Source organism: Ascaphus truei, chromosome 14 (assembly GCF_040206685.1).
Source record: "Ascaphus truei isolate aAscTru1 chromosome 14, aAscTru1.hap1, whole genome shotgun sequence".
NCBI lineage: Eukaryota > Metazoa > Chordata > Amphibia > Anura > Ascaphidae > Ascaphus > Ascaphus truei.
The window spans coordinates 43,720,527-43,736,109 of NC_134496.1; the positions used below are offsets into that span (position 1 = coordinate 43,720,527).

General features: G+C 51.8%; 1 long non-coding RNA gene across 1 annotated transcript in view; it reads right to left on the reverse strand.

Annotated features, from left to right (window-relative positions):
* LOC142466038 (uncharacterized) overlaps positions 1-15,583 on the reverse strand; it is a 183,049-nt gene that overhangs the window by 123,884 nt on the left and 43,582 nt on the right. The window lies entirely within an intron of this gene.

A 15,583-nucleotide genomic window follows, 5' to 3' on the forward strand; every position in this document is an offset into this window, starting at 1 on the left:
CTCAAGGCGCCGAGCTGTCTAGCAAAAATCCCTTTGAAGCTCTGTGAAGCAGATTTTGGCTTCCAGGGTAAGTGTGAAGTATCACACTTAAAAACACTCAGCCTCTTTGTTCTTGGCCCCAGTATAAACAATAGGGCAGTTAACTTTTGATCACCGGGCTGTTAATTCCTGCAGGATGCTCTTCCTGCTTATTAACATAACAGATGGAGTCTGCAGTTTCCAGAACAGACCCAAACCACATATACATTTTAATACATACACATATTAAAATACCCGGTTCTGGTAGGTCCAGCGGGTCCAAACTTTCCAGACCTTAATGCCGGAACTGGGAAACCATATGGTCCGAGTTTCAGCCCACTAGGACCTAGGGAACCGGAGTTACACAAATATCACATAAACCGTTTCATATTTTATTATAAAAATCTCCGCTAAAAAGAAATCTCAGCGTTTCACTAAATCCCCATTGAAAACAACGGGCTCCGCCGCCGTGGGTTTCAATGGAGCAACTCCGCCGTTGTAGTCAATGGAGTTTCCTGCCATAGACTTTCAATGGGGAAACGCCGCCATTGAAGTCTATGAGAAAATCCACAAATCTTTACATTCGTCCACACTCCGTCTGGTTGGTCTGAGGGGGCTGGGAAGGGGCATGCATTAAAGCCAGAACCTTGGCTACATGCCACCCAAATCCCATCCCTCTGGGCATTCCAGAACCGGAGCTATGGACTTACACTTTTCAACATTTTACACTTAGTCATTTTTCCGCCACGCGGCTTTTCCCCCATTGGAATCAATGGCCAAGGTCCCGAACTTTCAAGGGGGTCCATACTCCGTCGGGTTGGTCCAAGAGGGTCAAGGATGGTTCTGCAGCCATGCTGGAGCAGTGCCTACAGGTACCCCAAACCCTGGCCCTCTGGACCCTCCGGAACCGGAGATATGGACTCATGATTTTCAGCTTTTCACACTTAGTCGAAATCCTGAACTGTTTCTGCCGCCGCCATTGGAACCTATGGCGCGACCCGCTCTCTCGGCACGACCCGTCTCGGGGGTCCAGGATTCGGGGACCCGGTGGTGGTTGAGTGGGGGGAGGCCTAGGAACTAGGGGCAAAAAGAATTTTATTTCTAGGGGCTCTAGAACTGTAGATTCCCATGCCACTTATCATTGAACTTGACTAAAGTGATTTAACTCTTTTTTTTTTTTTTTTCCAAAAAATTTTATTAGGCATTTAGATAATTCACAGTATGCATGAAACAAACGATAATACAGCCTAATACAGATTTTCTCCTTTTGTTGGTTAGAGAAACCGGAAATAAAAGAGGAAAGCTCACCGCTCCCGTGACCCTCCAGGGGCTATGTGGGGAGCGCGAGTATGGAAACAGAGAGTAAGAGTGGGAATAGGAAGGGGAGGGTGGGTGGGGGCAGGGGGGTGGGGGGGATACCCATTGCTTCCCGTGTCCTCAGTCTATTTTCATTGGTGCCCCTGACCTGGTTTTCCTTTCTCTCTCTCTCTTTTTTTTTTTTTTACTTTTCATATGTGGATTAGTGGCGTAGAGGTGCCATATGGGATAGCCACGGATCCCATGTTTTGTTAAAGGAGTCAGTGGATCTTTTCAAGAAGGCAGATAGTTTCTCCATATTCATCACCTCTTGCACCCTATTTTTTACTGTTTGTTTTGAGGGGGGAGACACCTTCTTCCAGGCGGCCGCCACCGCACATCTAGCCGCTGTAAGAATGAAGGAGATTAGTTTACTTGTTGGTCGGTCCAAATTTTCTAAGGGCCTGGCCAACAGGTAGGTCAACGGGTCAATAGGGATTTTGAGGTCTGTGACCTCCTCTATTAATTTTTGTATTGTTCCCCAATATTTTTGAATTTCCGGACATGTCCACCAAATATGGGCCATGTCCCCCTTCTGACCGCAACCTCTCCAGCATAAATCGGACGCCTGGGGGTAAATTTGATTTATTCTAACTGGGGTAAGATACCAGCGAAACAGTATTTTATATATGTTTTCTTTGATTGTGGTACATATGGAAGTTCCTGAGGCATTTTCCCAAATTCTTTCCCAATCCTCTCGGTCTATAACTATTTCCAATTCTGCTGCCCAATGCAGCATATAGTCATGTGTAGGGGCTTCTATGGCCCTTTCCAATTCACCGTAGATTTGTGTTATAAGACCTTTCTGGTGGCCTGTTTCTCTACAGAGCCGCTCGAAACTGGTGAGAGGGGAAAATTTCAACGTTGGGGATAAAGTTTGAATAAAATGCCGAATTTGTAGATACTTGAAGACATCCAATCTTGCTATTTCATATTTGGTTTTTAGGCGTTGATAACTCAGGAACTCCTCAAAGCTCAGGAGGTCAGCAATCGCTCTAATATTTTTTGTTTTAAATTGGTCCCATTGTCTGGGCTCACAGCCAGGGGGGAATTTCGGATTTTTATAAATTGGTATGAGTTGGGATTGAGGTGTGGTGAGCTTAAATTTAAATTTGCATTTCGTCCAAATCTCCCATGTGTGTCTCATTGGGCCTAACTTAAATTTACTGTTCTGCATGTCTTCCCTGCTCAGGGACCAAAGGCAAGCCGGCAGTGAAGGCGTCCCGGCGTAGTATGATTCTATGTCTAGCCAACAGTATTGGTTTGGGTTGGCGTTCCAGACTACTACCTGTCGCAATTGGGCGGCTTGGTAGTATTTTGTGATGTCTGGAACACCAAGTCCTCCTCTCCCCCTTGATGCCAAAAGAACTGTCCTGGTGATTCTGGGTTTCTTACCCTGCCAAATAAAGTGGAAGATTAGTTTTTGAATGTTCTTTAATTCTGAGCCAGGGATGTGGACCGGGAGAGTCTGAAAATAATATAATAATCTAGGGAGTATGTTCATTTTAACTGATATCATCCTCCCGATCCATGATATCTGATATCCTCCCCATTTATCTAGATCTTGTTTGATTTTCCGGAACAGAGTCGGATAATTTTGTTGATATAGGGATTGGTAGTTCCTCGTTATCTTTACTCCCAAATATTTGATACTCGAGGAGCTCCAATGATAGTTAAAGTTTAGTTTGAGGAGTTTCACCTCTGGCTCTGGCAGGCTTAAATTTAGTGCTTCCGATTTGTCATTATTGATTTTATAACCTGAAATATCTCCAAAGTCCCGGAGCTCTTTTTGGAGGTTAGGTAGGGATGTTTGGGGTTGTGTAAGGGTTAGGATGACATCATCTGCGAATAGCGATATTTTGTGCTGCCTGTGTCCAATTTCTATTCCTTTGATGTCTCTATTGGCTCTAATTGCAGATGCTAGGGGTTCTATGGTTAATGCAAAGAGGAGAGAAGATAGGGGGCATCCCTGTCGAGTTCCATTAGTAATCTCAAATCTCTGGTTACTGCCCCCTGGTAGTTTTACTGTTGCAGACGGGTTTTGATATAATCTACGGACTCCTTCTAGGTATGCGTCTTTGAATCCGAATTTACACATAACTTGGTCCATGAATAGCCAGTCTATTCTATCGAACGCCTTCTCTGCATCTAGGCTTAGGAGTAGTGCTTTGGTCTCTGTGAGATGGACATGTTCAATAATGTCTATTATCTTCCGAGTATTGTCCGAGGCCTGTCTGCCTGCTACGAATCCTACTTGATCACTATCTATTAATCTCGGTAAGATGGGGTTTAATCTATTTGCGAGTATTTTGCTATATAGCTTGAGATCACAATTAAGCAGGGAGATTGGACGATAGCTTCCACATTGCATCGGGTCCCTGCCTTCTTTATGTATAATGGCCAGGGTGGCCAGGGACATTGACGTGGGGATTTGATTTCCTTCCATGAAATCATTAAATATCTTTAGAAGATGCGTGGATAGTACTGGCAAGAATCTCTTATAGTAGACATTAGTGAACCCGTCGGGGCCAGGAGACTTAGTAATTTTTAGTGATTTGACCGCCTCTTCCAGTTCCTCTTTTGAGATCTCAGCGTTGAGGACTGTGTTTTCCTCCTCCGTTAGTGTGGGGAGCTTACATTTATCTAAATATTGCGCTATTAATTCGGATGCTATTGATTCAGGCCGGCCATTTTTTGATCTTAGATTATACAGTTCGGTGTAAAATTTTGTAAATTCGGCTGCTATTTTGCTATCACTATGTTGTATCTCACCAGACCTACTCTTGATTGCCGTGATTTGGGACCGTTTATGTGCCCCTCTTAATTTAGTCGCCAAAAGTCTGTCTGCCTTGTTCCCCTTGTCATAATATTGTTGGTTAGTCCATTTGAGGGCCTTCTCAACATCCTCCAGCTGGATTTGTCTAAGTTTTACTCTGGCTGTTGTCAATGTTTTATATATTTTTTTTGAGGGGTTGGCTTTATGAGATTGTTCTATTATTTTGATATTATCCGTAAGCTCCTTTATTAATTTTTGGCGGGCTTTTTTCCTGTGGGATGCGATAGAAATGAATTTCCCTCTAATGGTTGCCTTATGGGCCTCCCACAGGATTGCTGGTGAGGAGACGGATCCTGAGTTAAAAAAAAAATAGTCCCGAATAGCGGCTCTGATCTCTCTTTCTATCTCAGGATGGTTGAGTAATGAATCATTTAGTCTCCATGAGTAATTTATTGTTTTTTCAAAGGGGGTCGTCAAGGTTAAGGTAATCGGGGCATGATCAGACCATGTGATTGGTCCTATGTCGGAGTCGGATGTCGCCGCCACCACATTTTTTGTGGCCAGAAAGTGGTCTATTCGAGAGTAGGTCTGGTGAGGTGCTGAGTAAAAAGTATAGTCTCTCTGGCCCTGATGTTGGGCCCTCCATATGTCCACCAGTGAGAACTCGCTTAAGATTCCCCTAAACCTTTTCCCTATGATCTGGGAGGGGGTTGTGCGGGGGGGACCCATTGTGGTTGATCTGTCCTCGGTAGGGTTAAGGACCATGTTCAGGTCTCCTCCCACTATCATCGATGACAGATATCCCGGGTCTATGCCCTCGAGAACTTTCTTTAGGAATTCTGTTTGGTTCTCGTTCGGGGCATATACATTGACCAGAGCGATTGCTGAGCCCGCTAAGGAGCCATATACCACTAGAAATCTACCCTCTGGGTCCGCAGTTGTTTTGATATGATTAAATGGGGTGCCCTGTCTGATCAGGACAGCTACACCCCTCTTTTTACTAGTAAACGATGCGCAAAAACACATTGGGAACACTTTTTTGAATAAATTTGGGGGGTCTTGTGATGTGAAATGGGTCTCCTGTAGGAATATGATGTCTCCCCCTGATCTTTTCATATCTTGAAGTGCTACTCTCCTTTTTCGGTTATTTTGGAGGCCTTTTACGTTGAGTGAGGTTAATTTAATTGTGGCTTGGCTAGCCATTTGGGTTCTTTTTTTTTTTTGGATAATACCATAAGGCCTTCTCTTTCCCACTTGAGAGGCCATGATCCAGTAACTCTGAGTCTGGTTTAAATTTCTGAAGGTATAGAGGTTGTGTGTTTTTTTCGGTTAGAATAGATATCTTAAGCTGAGGAAGGGGGGCGTGGGAAGGGGTAGGTGGGGGTGGGGTGGAGATCTGCTGGGACAGGGTCAGCAGATAGAGATAGATTGTAGCAAGGCCCACAAAAGGCCTTAACATATTTTCACCAGCCTTAAGAACGGCCGGCATTTGGACCAGGTGGGTCCCTTGGGGGTGATTCCGGGTTCGTCAACCGTTGGAGGTCAGAGGGGTCCAGACCCTTTATAGAATTTACTTAACCCATTTAGTATAGACCCCCAGTCCATGTGTGAGGAGAAGCAAAGAAGGCATAGGAACATTTCAAGTAATTCAAACATTTCACATCTCAAAAAGACAACCATATTGTAACTATGCGTTGTGAGAGTGGAGTAACCTCTTAAATATCTAACTAAAACAGTTTCCGTTTTCTTTTGTATGCTTGCTTCCCTTGGGTGGGAGGGATAGGGGGAGGAGGGAAGGAGGGGGGGGAGAGGGGGAGAGGGGAGGGGGGGGAAGGAGAGGGGAGGGGGGGAGGAAGGGGGGAGGGGAGGGGGGGTGGGGGGGGAGGGAGGAGGGGGGGGAGGGGAGGAGGAGGGGGGAGGGGAGGAGGAGGGGGGAGGGGGAGGAGGGGGGAGGAGGAGGAGGGGGGGAGGAGGGGAGGGAGGGGGAGGAGGGGGGGGAGGGAGGGAGGGAGGAGGGGAGGAGGGGGGGGGAGGGAGGGAGGAGGGGAGATGGGGGGGGAGGGGGGGGAGGAGGGGGGAGGAGGAGGGGGGGAGGGGGGGAGGAGGAGGGGGGGAGGGGGGAGGGGGGGAGGAGGAGGAGGGGGGGAGGGGGGGAGGAGGAGGAGGGGGGGGAGGGGGGGAGGAGGAGGAGGGGGGGGAGGAGGAGGAGGGGGGGAGGGGGGGAGGAGGGGGAGGGGGGGAGGAGGAGGAGGGGGGGAGGGGGGGAGGGGGGGGGGAGGGGGGGGAGGGGGGAGGGGGTGAGGAGGAGGGGGGGGAGGGGGGGAGGGGGGAGGGGGGGAGGAGGAGGGGGGGAGGGGGGGGAGGAGGGGGGGTAGGGGGGGGATGAGGAGGGGGGGGAGGGGGAGGAGGGGGGGGAGGGGGGAGGAGGAGGAGGGGGGGAGGGGGGGAGGAGGGGGGGAGGGGGGGAGGAGGAGGGGGGGAGGAGGAGGGGGGAAGGAGGGAGGGGGGAGGGGGAGGGGGGGAGGAGGAGGAGGAGGGGGGGAGGGGGGAGGAGGAGGAGGAGGGGGGGAGGGGAGGAGGAGGAGGGGGGAGGAGGAGGAGGAGGAGGGGGGGAGGAGGAGGGGGGGAGGAGGAGGGGGGGGGAGGGGGGGAGGAGGAGGGGGGGGGAGGGGGGGAGGAGGAGGGGGGGAGGGGGGGAGAGGGGGGGAGGAGGAGGAGGAGGGGGGGAGGGGGGAGGGGGGAGGAGGAGGAGAGGGGGGGAGGGGGGGAGGAGGAGAAGGGGGGGAGGAGGAGGAGGGGGGGAGGGGGGGAGGAGGAGGAGGGGGGGAGGAGGGGGGGAGGGGGGGAGGAGGAGGAGGGGGGAGGGGGGAGGGAAGGGGGGGAGGGGAGGGGAGAGGGGAGGGGGAGGGGGAGGAGGGTCTAGGTGCAATTAAAACATTTCAAACATTTCACTTCACATTTTTGTGTAACACAACTCTTATACAACTCTGCGCAGAAAACATATTTTATACAATTCTGTGACCATACAAGATAAGTTCGACTTTCTTTCGTATGTTTGTTTTCCCCTTAGTGTTTTTCCCTCTTATTTATCTTTGCGTTTAGGTGAGGTACTAGGTAGGCTTGTTAGCAGGGGTAGGAGGGGGGGGCCTAGGTGCGGCCCAAGCATTTCACATTTCACATTTCTGTATAGCACAACTATTATGTAACTCTACACAGGGAGTATAGGGAGGGGAGGGGGGGGGAGGGAGACAGGGGAGGGGGGGGGGGTAGGAGGTGGGCCTGGTTGCAGTTCAAACATTTCAGACATCTCCCATTTCTGTATAACACAGCTATTATGTAACTCTGCGAAAAAGATATATTGTGAATCGTTTTGTGACTAAATAAGATTAATACAACTTTATTTTATATATTCGTTTCCTCTTAGTATGTTTCCCCCATTGTTTTTGTGCTTAAGTAGGGTGCTAGGTGGGTTTGCTAGTAAGGGTGGGGAGGGGGGGTGGGAGAGAAGGGGAGGTGGGGGGGGGTGTGGGGGAATAGGGGGAGAGGGGGGGAGAAAAAGAGGGGGGAGGAGGGGGGGAAAAGGAGGGGGGGGGGACGTGGGACATGTGAGTGTGTGGGGGGAGGGGTGGAAGAGGGGGGGTACGCATGAGGAAGGGGGGAAGGGGGAGGGGGGGGCGATTGCGTGTCTGGGTTACAGGGGGGGGGAAGGATAGAGGGGAAGCAAGGTGTTAATTGAGATATAACAGTTATATTATTTTAATCTACTCACGACCTCCGGATCATCACTATTAACTTATGATTTTAAGTTCTTTTATTCAGTCTGGGTGGCCCGTCTTCCTGGTATCCTAGCCGCCCCTAGTCCCACAGACTGGGGAGTCCTCTGTGGCAACGGGGTCCATGGATCGTTGGCGGAAAGGCTGGATGCCGACACCGACCCCCCCCCTCCCCCCAATCCAGAGCTCCGCTCCACGGGACCGGAGAAACCGGCAAAAGGAGGGGGAGGGAGATCACATTTAAAGCGGGTCCGAAAAGCCGGAGATTGAGGCTGGTGGGGGCAAAACCGGGATCTAAATTCCTCTTATGCTCCGGAGTTAGAAGATCAGCGATCCTGCTGCTCCGGGTTGAATCAGTCGGTTTCCTGGTCTTACCGTCGGCGGACGGGATCCTATTCGGAGTCATCGCGGGAGTAGGCGACTCGTGAACCAACTTGGAGGGCGGTGTTCTGTGTCAGCTCATCCTAGAAGTTGGCGGCTTACTTCTTGGTGCTGTTCTGGTCTGGTAAGATGATTTTAACGGTGAGCAGGGGCGCCCCCCCTCCTCGAAGTCTCCTCAGAGCCATCTCGAGAACAGGCGCCTCGTGACTTCACATTGGGAGTGGAGGTTGGCGCCGGATTACCATGGGGGTCCGCGGCCCGCGCTCCAGTGCGGCCCCGGACCAACAAGGTAAGTGGGGGCACTCTTCCCCCTCCGGGTCTGTCCGGGGGGATTTATCTGAGTGCCGCGGCGGTTGTCATTTTTCTCTAGGGTGTTGGGCCGCAATTCTCTCCGATGTTCGGGGGGGGTCTCCTGATGTATTTTCAGCGGTAGGATTGGTCGTTATCCACGTTTGAGGTGGAGTTAGACCTAATGCTTTTGCGAAGGGGGCCATGTCCACGGGGTATTTCATGGACAGGAACTTTCCATTCCTGTTAACTGTGAGTCTGAAAGGGAATCCCCATCTGTATTGGATTCCTTTCTCGCGGAGTAGGTTGGTTAAGGGTTTTAATTCACGTCTGCGGTCTCTCGTTGCTTTTGACAAGTCGTTATAGACTTGGAGAGTTTCATTTTGAAAGGTTATTTCCCCCAGGTCTCGGCAGGCCGCAATTATTTTTTCTTTTGATGTGTATTTATGCATCTTTATTATAATGTCCCTACGCCGCCTCGGGTCGTCTGATTTAGGTCCTAGGGCACGATGAGCCCTATCCATTTCGAGCTCTTTCTCCTCCAGCTCCCCGCATACTAGGTTAAAGAGCTCCATGAGGTATGGTCGGAGTTGATCCTGTGCGACCGACTCCGGTACGTTCCGGACGCGGATGTTTTGGCGCCGGTCACGATTTTCTTGCTCCTCCATAGCTTCTTTAAGGAGGGTGATCTCTTCTCCTAGACGGCCTATCTCTTCCTCCGCTTCACTCTGTCTTTGTTGAGACTCAGTGAGTTTTTTCTCCAGGGTAGTTGTTTTCTCTGTCAGCCCTGAGATTTCCTTCCTTATGTCGCTCACTGCGGTTCTGAGCTCAGTCTGAAAGGAGGATTGGAGCGTCGTTGCCATAGCCCCCAGGAGTTCTTCCAAGTATGCCCTGGTTATGGGTTGATCAGGGCTTGCTGGGGTGCGATCTTTTGGCTGGGTTTTTTTCCCTGAAAGCGCCGTGGCGCCATGCGGTCCGCCGCCATCTTGAGGCTCCATCGTGCTGTCCCTGGCCCGTTGCGACGGAGAAAAATATTTGGCAACTCCCTGATTGCTCGCTTTTTTGGCTTTTGACATCGCCTAGTTCTTTAGCTATCCGGGGGTGTAAGTGTTACCCGGCAATTTTGGGGAAAAATGTGGGTTTTTGCGTCTTTTAATGCGCGGGTCTATGGAGCTCCTCTTCTACCCGTCCATACCGGGTGACGTCACCGGAAGTCCCCCCATTAGGTTTTATTTAAAATCATGCATGTCCCCTTTAATTATGGGGGGTGGGCTGTGTACAGGCTCTTTGTGCACTTCTGCAAAAGTGCTCTTTCCCCAGGGGATGTCACTTCTGGGTCTTCCCAATCTCCTGGAGTCCCTGGTCTGTGGTTTTTGGGGAGTGGGGAGGGGGGGGGGGTGGTGGAGGGGGCCAGGGTAGTCCGCACACTCTGCAGGCACTTCTGCAGAGTGCCGGGTCAAAATGGCCGCCCCCGCTCCTCTCAACTCCCTGCTGCAGCCCCACCAACCTCCAGTAGCACACTTGCAGCCGCCCGGGGACTAACGGCAGACAGCCTCTCGTCCCTCTTCTTACCCGGCCACCCACGCACTGTGGGGTCAAGGAGGAGCGCCGCTCTCAGCCGCGTCCGGGCCGTCCCCTGGGGAAAATGGCTGCCGCACCACGTCTCCCGGCCCCTACGTGCTCTCCGCCGGCTGGTTGGTGGTTTTTTTTTAAATTTTATTATTTATTTAGTAGCTCCGCCGCCCGCGCCTTCCGCTGGTGTATTTGGGGGTAATTCCCTGTGGGTTTGCAGGGGAAAGGCTGCTTTACGGGGCTTTGGGGCCCGGAGCTCTTGAGCTGCACGTCTTCTCGGCTCTGCAGTTGGCCACGCCCCCGTGATTTAACTCTTTTAAAGGACATTGTATCCACTTTGCGGTTTTGCGGTTTGGACGGCAGCCAACTCATTCCTGGAAAGCGCCGTCGAGGAATCTCCATTGAAGTCAATGAGCCCATTGACTTACAATGGGAAACCGCTCCTCCTCTCGGACGCCACCTGCTGGTCTTCACAGGAAACAGGTCCAAAACAACAAGATCCGCCATTGAAATGCATTGAGCTCTAATGGCGGCCTATGGGAGTCTGCAAAATGGTGCCTGAAAAGGCGGGAAAATTACACAAAGGGCTATAATCACTAAAGAAATATTAACCCTTGCCCTCCCGGATGGATCCCAGCATGTAGGTGATGCAAACACTGGCATAACATGATACGTTTACACAGGGGAATAAACATTTGGGTATTGAAGCAAGGCAAAACACATCACTGGACCTCAGTCCAGTTAACCCCTTGCTTCCCTGATGAGTAGAGGGTGGCCAAATGGGGTTGTAACCCCTTTAATCCCGGGCCAAATCCTTCCTCTCGTCACACCTCCCCTGCTCAATGGGTTCCTGGTGCCCCAGCTGCCTCCCCTGGCACTGGGACACCACTGGCACCCTTGCAGCACTCAATAAGTCCTGAGGGATTGGCCTGGCAAAATTGTCCTCCGGCATTGTCCAGTACATTGTCCTGGCCACAGTGGATAGTGAAATCCAGATCCTGCTGAGCAGGGCTCCACCGTGGCCGCCGGGCATTCTCCTTTGCCTCCCTCTGCCCCCCGCCCAGTGTCTGGTGAACCAAGTCCATGGTGAAGGGGCCCCTTTGCAGACCAGGCTGCACACTGCCCAGAGACTGGCATGTCTCTGCACCCGCAAGCGACCAGCTATCAAGCACAGACCGTCGCTTTCCTGTCAACCAAGTCTGGGAAAGAGCTATATCACTATCCTGTAAGGACCCTACCTGCCCTGGCCCTGTGCTCACCTGTAGCTGCTCTGCTATACCCTTGACTCTCCTCCCTGGCTGCCTATCTACCCACAGCCCCTCCTCTGGGAACCCAGGGGAATCTGTCAGGGGGGTCACTCCTGGCCAGTCAGAACAAGGGATCTCCTGCCTACCTAGACCATCCCTAGCTTCTGCCAGCTGCCTGACACCCCACTGAGCTCCTATCTCCCCCTGCTCCCCAGTGTCTCCCTGCCTAGCCTCCCCTAGGCCCAGCACCTCAGCCCCTGCTGATGACTCCTGCTGCTTACCTCCCTGCAGCCCACCTGCACTCTTCTCCCCCCTTGGCAATCCTAACCCAGACACTGGAGCTACCTGAGTGCACCTACCTCCCTGACCTTGTCTCCCCCTTACCAGGGATGAGCTCAGGGGCACCTCTCCAGATGCAACCGCCTTAGCTCTTGGCTGGCAGGTATCCCTGGGGTGGCACACGCTTGCCACTGCCCAGGATACCCCCAGCCCATAGCCAGGCTGCAAAAGGGGGTTGCTGATCTGAGACACCCCCTGAGGCTCTGCCAGGGTAATGGGAAACTCTAGTTGCCATACCTGTTGCTGTCCCTCCCCGGCTACCACTAGCCCTTCTTCTCCCACGGAGGTCTGATGCTGGCTACCTACCTGCAGCCTCCCCTCACTCCGCTTCTCCCTAGCTAATCCTATCCTGGATTCTAGGGACACCTGAGTGAGGCCATCTCCCTGACAATGTCTCCCCATTACCGGGGATGAGCTCAGGGTTGCTGGTGCAGATGCACCCACCTTAGCTCCTGGCTGGCTGGTAATCTGGGGTGGTCTAACTTTGCCACAACCCCTGATACCTCCAGCCCATAGCAAGGCTGCAACAGTGGGGCTCTTAACTGAGAGTCCCCTTGCTGCTCCGCCAGGGTAATGGGGAAGCCTGGCTGCCCTACAAGCTGCCCTTCCTTCCCCTCCCCTGGTGCCCCTATCTCCTGCCACCCCCCGGTCACCCCTATAGTGAAACAACAAGGTACAGTCATAGGGAAAAATAAGTCAGGGTCAGTCTGCAACTTGGTCTGGCTTACCTCGCTGGTCTCCGCAGAGACTGCCGCTTTCGTTGGTCCCGATTGCAGGGGGACTGGAGTGGCCGCCGCCAGCACCATCTGGGCCGGGAAGCAACGGGTCGCCGCCGCAGCAGCGCCCGGGGTTGGCACAGGGGGAACGATGCAGGACCGGGGTCCCAGGTCTTTGTGGAGAAACACGGCTCCATGCAAACTTGGTAAAATAACCCCCTCCCGCAATCCCTGTCCCTTCCCCCACTCGGAAAGGGCTCCGGCACTTTGCCGGAATCGCGGCTCTTCTGCCGCCGCCACCGCCATGGGCGAGCTCCGGGTAGCTGCCGCAGCAGTACCCCGCTTGGATGAAGGGTCGCCGGCGGGGATTGTGGGGCTCCGGTCATCGCTGGGAATCGCCGACTCCGCCAAACAATGTGAAACACCCACCTCCCGCACACCCCAACCCTCCCCCAAATAAAATTGCCGCCGGCAGGATGCCGGAGTGGCGGCATCTTCTCCGCCGCTGCCGCCGGTTCTCCGCCGGGATCAGGTGGATGGCCGCTGCTCTCCGCCGTTGTTGCCGATGCAGTTCGTCCAGGTTCTCCAGGAGACGTCCCGAGGAGGGTTGTCGCCCTGGCTGGGCGGGAGCCATCAGAGGATGCCGCTAACTGGGTCATCTTGTCCGCAGCTCGTGAGCGCTGGCCCTGAGGGGCTTCTTCGCCCGACCGCGCACGGTCCGGGCACCGGGCATTATTGTGGCCTGTTTGTTGGCAGTGCCGCAGCGCCTGCCGGTGCTTCTCCACCACCGGTGGACTAACCCCAGCAAGGGGCAACGGAGTCCAGAGCGGAGTTGCTCGAGCGCCGGGCTCATTACAGAGCTTCTCCGCCGCCGGTGGACTAACCCCAGCAAGGGGCAATGGAGTCCAGAGCGGAGTTGCTTGAGCGCCGGGCTCTGGGAGGGGATAAGCGGGTCGGTGTGGTACCGACGCCAGGAACTGGGTCCACTTCACCGGGAACCACTTGGTTTAAATGCGCACTTGGGTTAAATGCCACCTGTATAATACTTTATACGCATTCTCTTTCATTTGCATGCATATGGAGCTCATGGCAACCGCCCCCCCAAATATCTCTCCCCATATTCCAAGGTCCAGCGCCTGGTTCAGATCTTTCTCCCATTGTGATATAAATGGAAATTCACTTTCTGCGGGTGGAAGAAAGATTGAGGTATAGATGGTCGAGATTGTCCCTTTTTGAGTTGGGGCGACGTTACATAGACTCTCTGCTAGAGTTACGGGTGGTCGTGGTGGGCTCACACGTTGGGCAAAACCTTTTATCTGAAGGTATCGAAATATCTCACCCTTTGGGATTCCACATAGCTCCATAAGGGAGGCAAAGGAGAGGACCTTGGCTTTGTCCAAACCATAGATATGATTTTTAATGAAATAGTAAGGTAGTGTCCAATATAAATATAATTTTATTGCTTGATTTGAAATGATAGATTTGATTTATTGTCGGATGTTATAGTTTGACTGCCCAGTTGCTCACCTCTATTTAACCAATTATGTATGTATATATGAATATCTTTATTTGTATAGCGCCATCCATGTACATAGCGCTTTACAACATTAATACATGTGACAAAAATAAGAGACGTAATGTAAATAAGCTCCACAGACATAAAAGTACACATAAGTTCCTGCCGCGAAGAGCTTACAATCTAAGTGGTAAGTAGGGCGAATTTACAGCGACAGTAGAAGCGTGTTATGGTCATTGTGTCTGCAAGGGGTTAGGGTAAGTGCATATGTGTCTCTTCTGTTAACACCTCCTCCTCTATTGATCTCTCTGCGGGGGGTACCCCAGGGCTCTGTCCTGGGACCTCTTCTCTTTCTCTCTCTAGGTGACCTAATAACATCTTTTGGGTTTAAATATCACCTCTATGCTGACGACACACAAATGTACTTTTCAACACCCGACCTTACACCTGCTGTACAAACCAAAGTTTCTGAATGTCTCTCTGCTATATCATCCTGGATGGCCCTCCGCCGCCTTAAACTCAACATGGCTAAAACAGAGCTCTTCATACTTCCTCCCAAACCTGGCCCTACTACCTCCTTCCACATTACTGTTGGAACTACGATCATTCATCCAGTAGCCAAAGCACGCTGCCTAGGGGTCACACTCAACTCCTCTCTCACATTCGCCCCTCACATTCAAAACATATCTAAAACCTGACGCTTTTTCCTCCGCAATATAACAAAGATACGCCCTTTCCTCTGTTGCTCGACTGCTAAAACTCTGACTCAGGCCCTCATTCTCTCCCGTCTTGATTACTGTAACCTCCTGCTGTCCGGCCTTCCTGCCTCTCACCTGTCTCCCCTTCAATCTATCCTAAACGCTGCTGCCAGAATCACTCTACTCTTTCCTAGATCTGTCTCAGCAACTCCCCTCATGAAATCCCTCTCCTGGCTTCCGATCAAATCCCACATCTCACACTCCATTCTTCTCCTCACTTTTAAAGCTTTATACTCTTCTGCCCCTCCCTACATCTCAGCCCTAATTTCTCGGTATGCACCATCCAGACTCTTGCGTTCTTCTCAAGGATGTCTTCTTTCTACCCCTTTTGTATCTAAAGCCCTCTCCCGCCTTAAACATTTTTCACTGACTGCCCCACACCTCTGGAATGCCCTTCCTCCCAGTACCCGACTAGCACCCTCTCTATCCACCTTTAAGACCCACCTTAAGACACACTTGCTTAAAGAAGCATATGAATAGCACTGTGGATATTCTGAACACGATACATAAAGCTTGGCCCCCTGCAGACGCACTTACCAGAACTCCCTCCTACTGTACGTTCTCCCTACCTACCAATTAGACTGTAAGCTCCTCGGGACAGGGACTCCTCTTCCTTAATGTTACTTTTATGTCTAAAGCACTTATTCCCATGATGTGTTAATTATATTATCTGTTATTTATTTGATTGCCACTTGTATTACTACTGTGAAGCGCTATGTACATTAATGGCGCTATATCAATAAAGACATACAATACAATACAATATGAGATTTACTGTGTAGTACTAGTCAAAGGATGCCCAAGAGACAAGGTCAGTTTATCAAAGTGCCCCCATGCAAAACG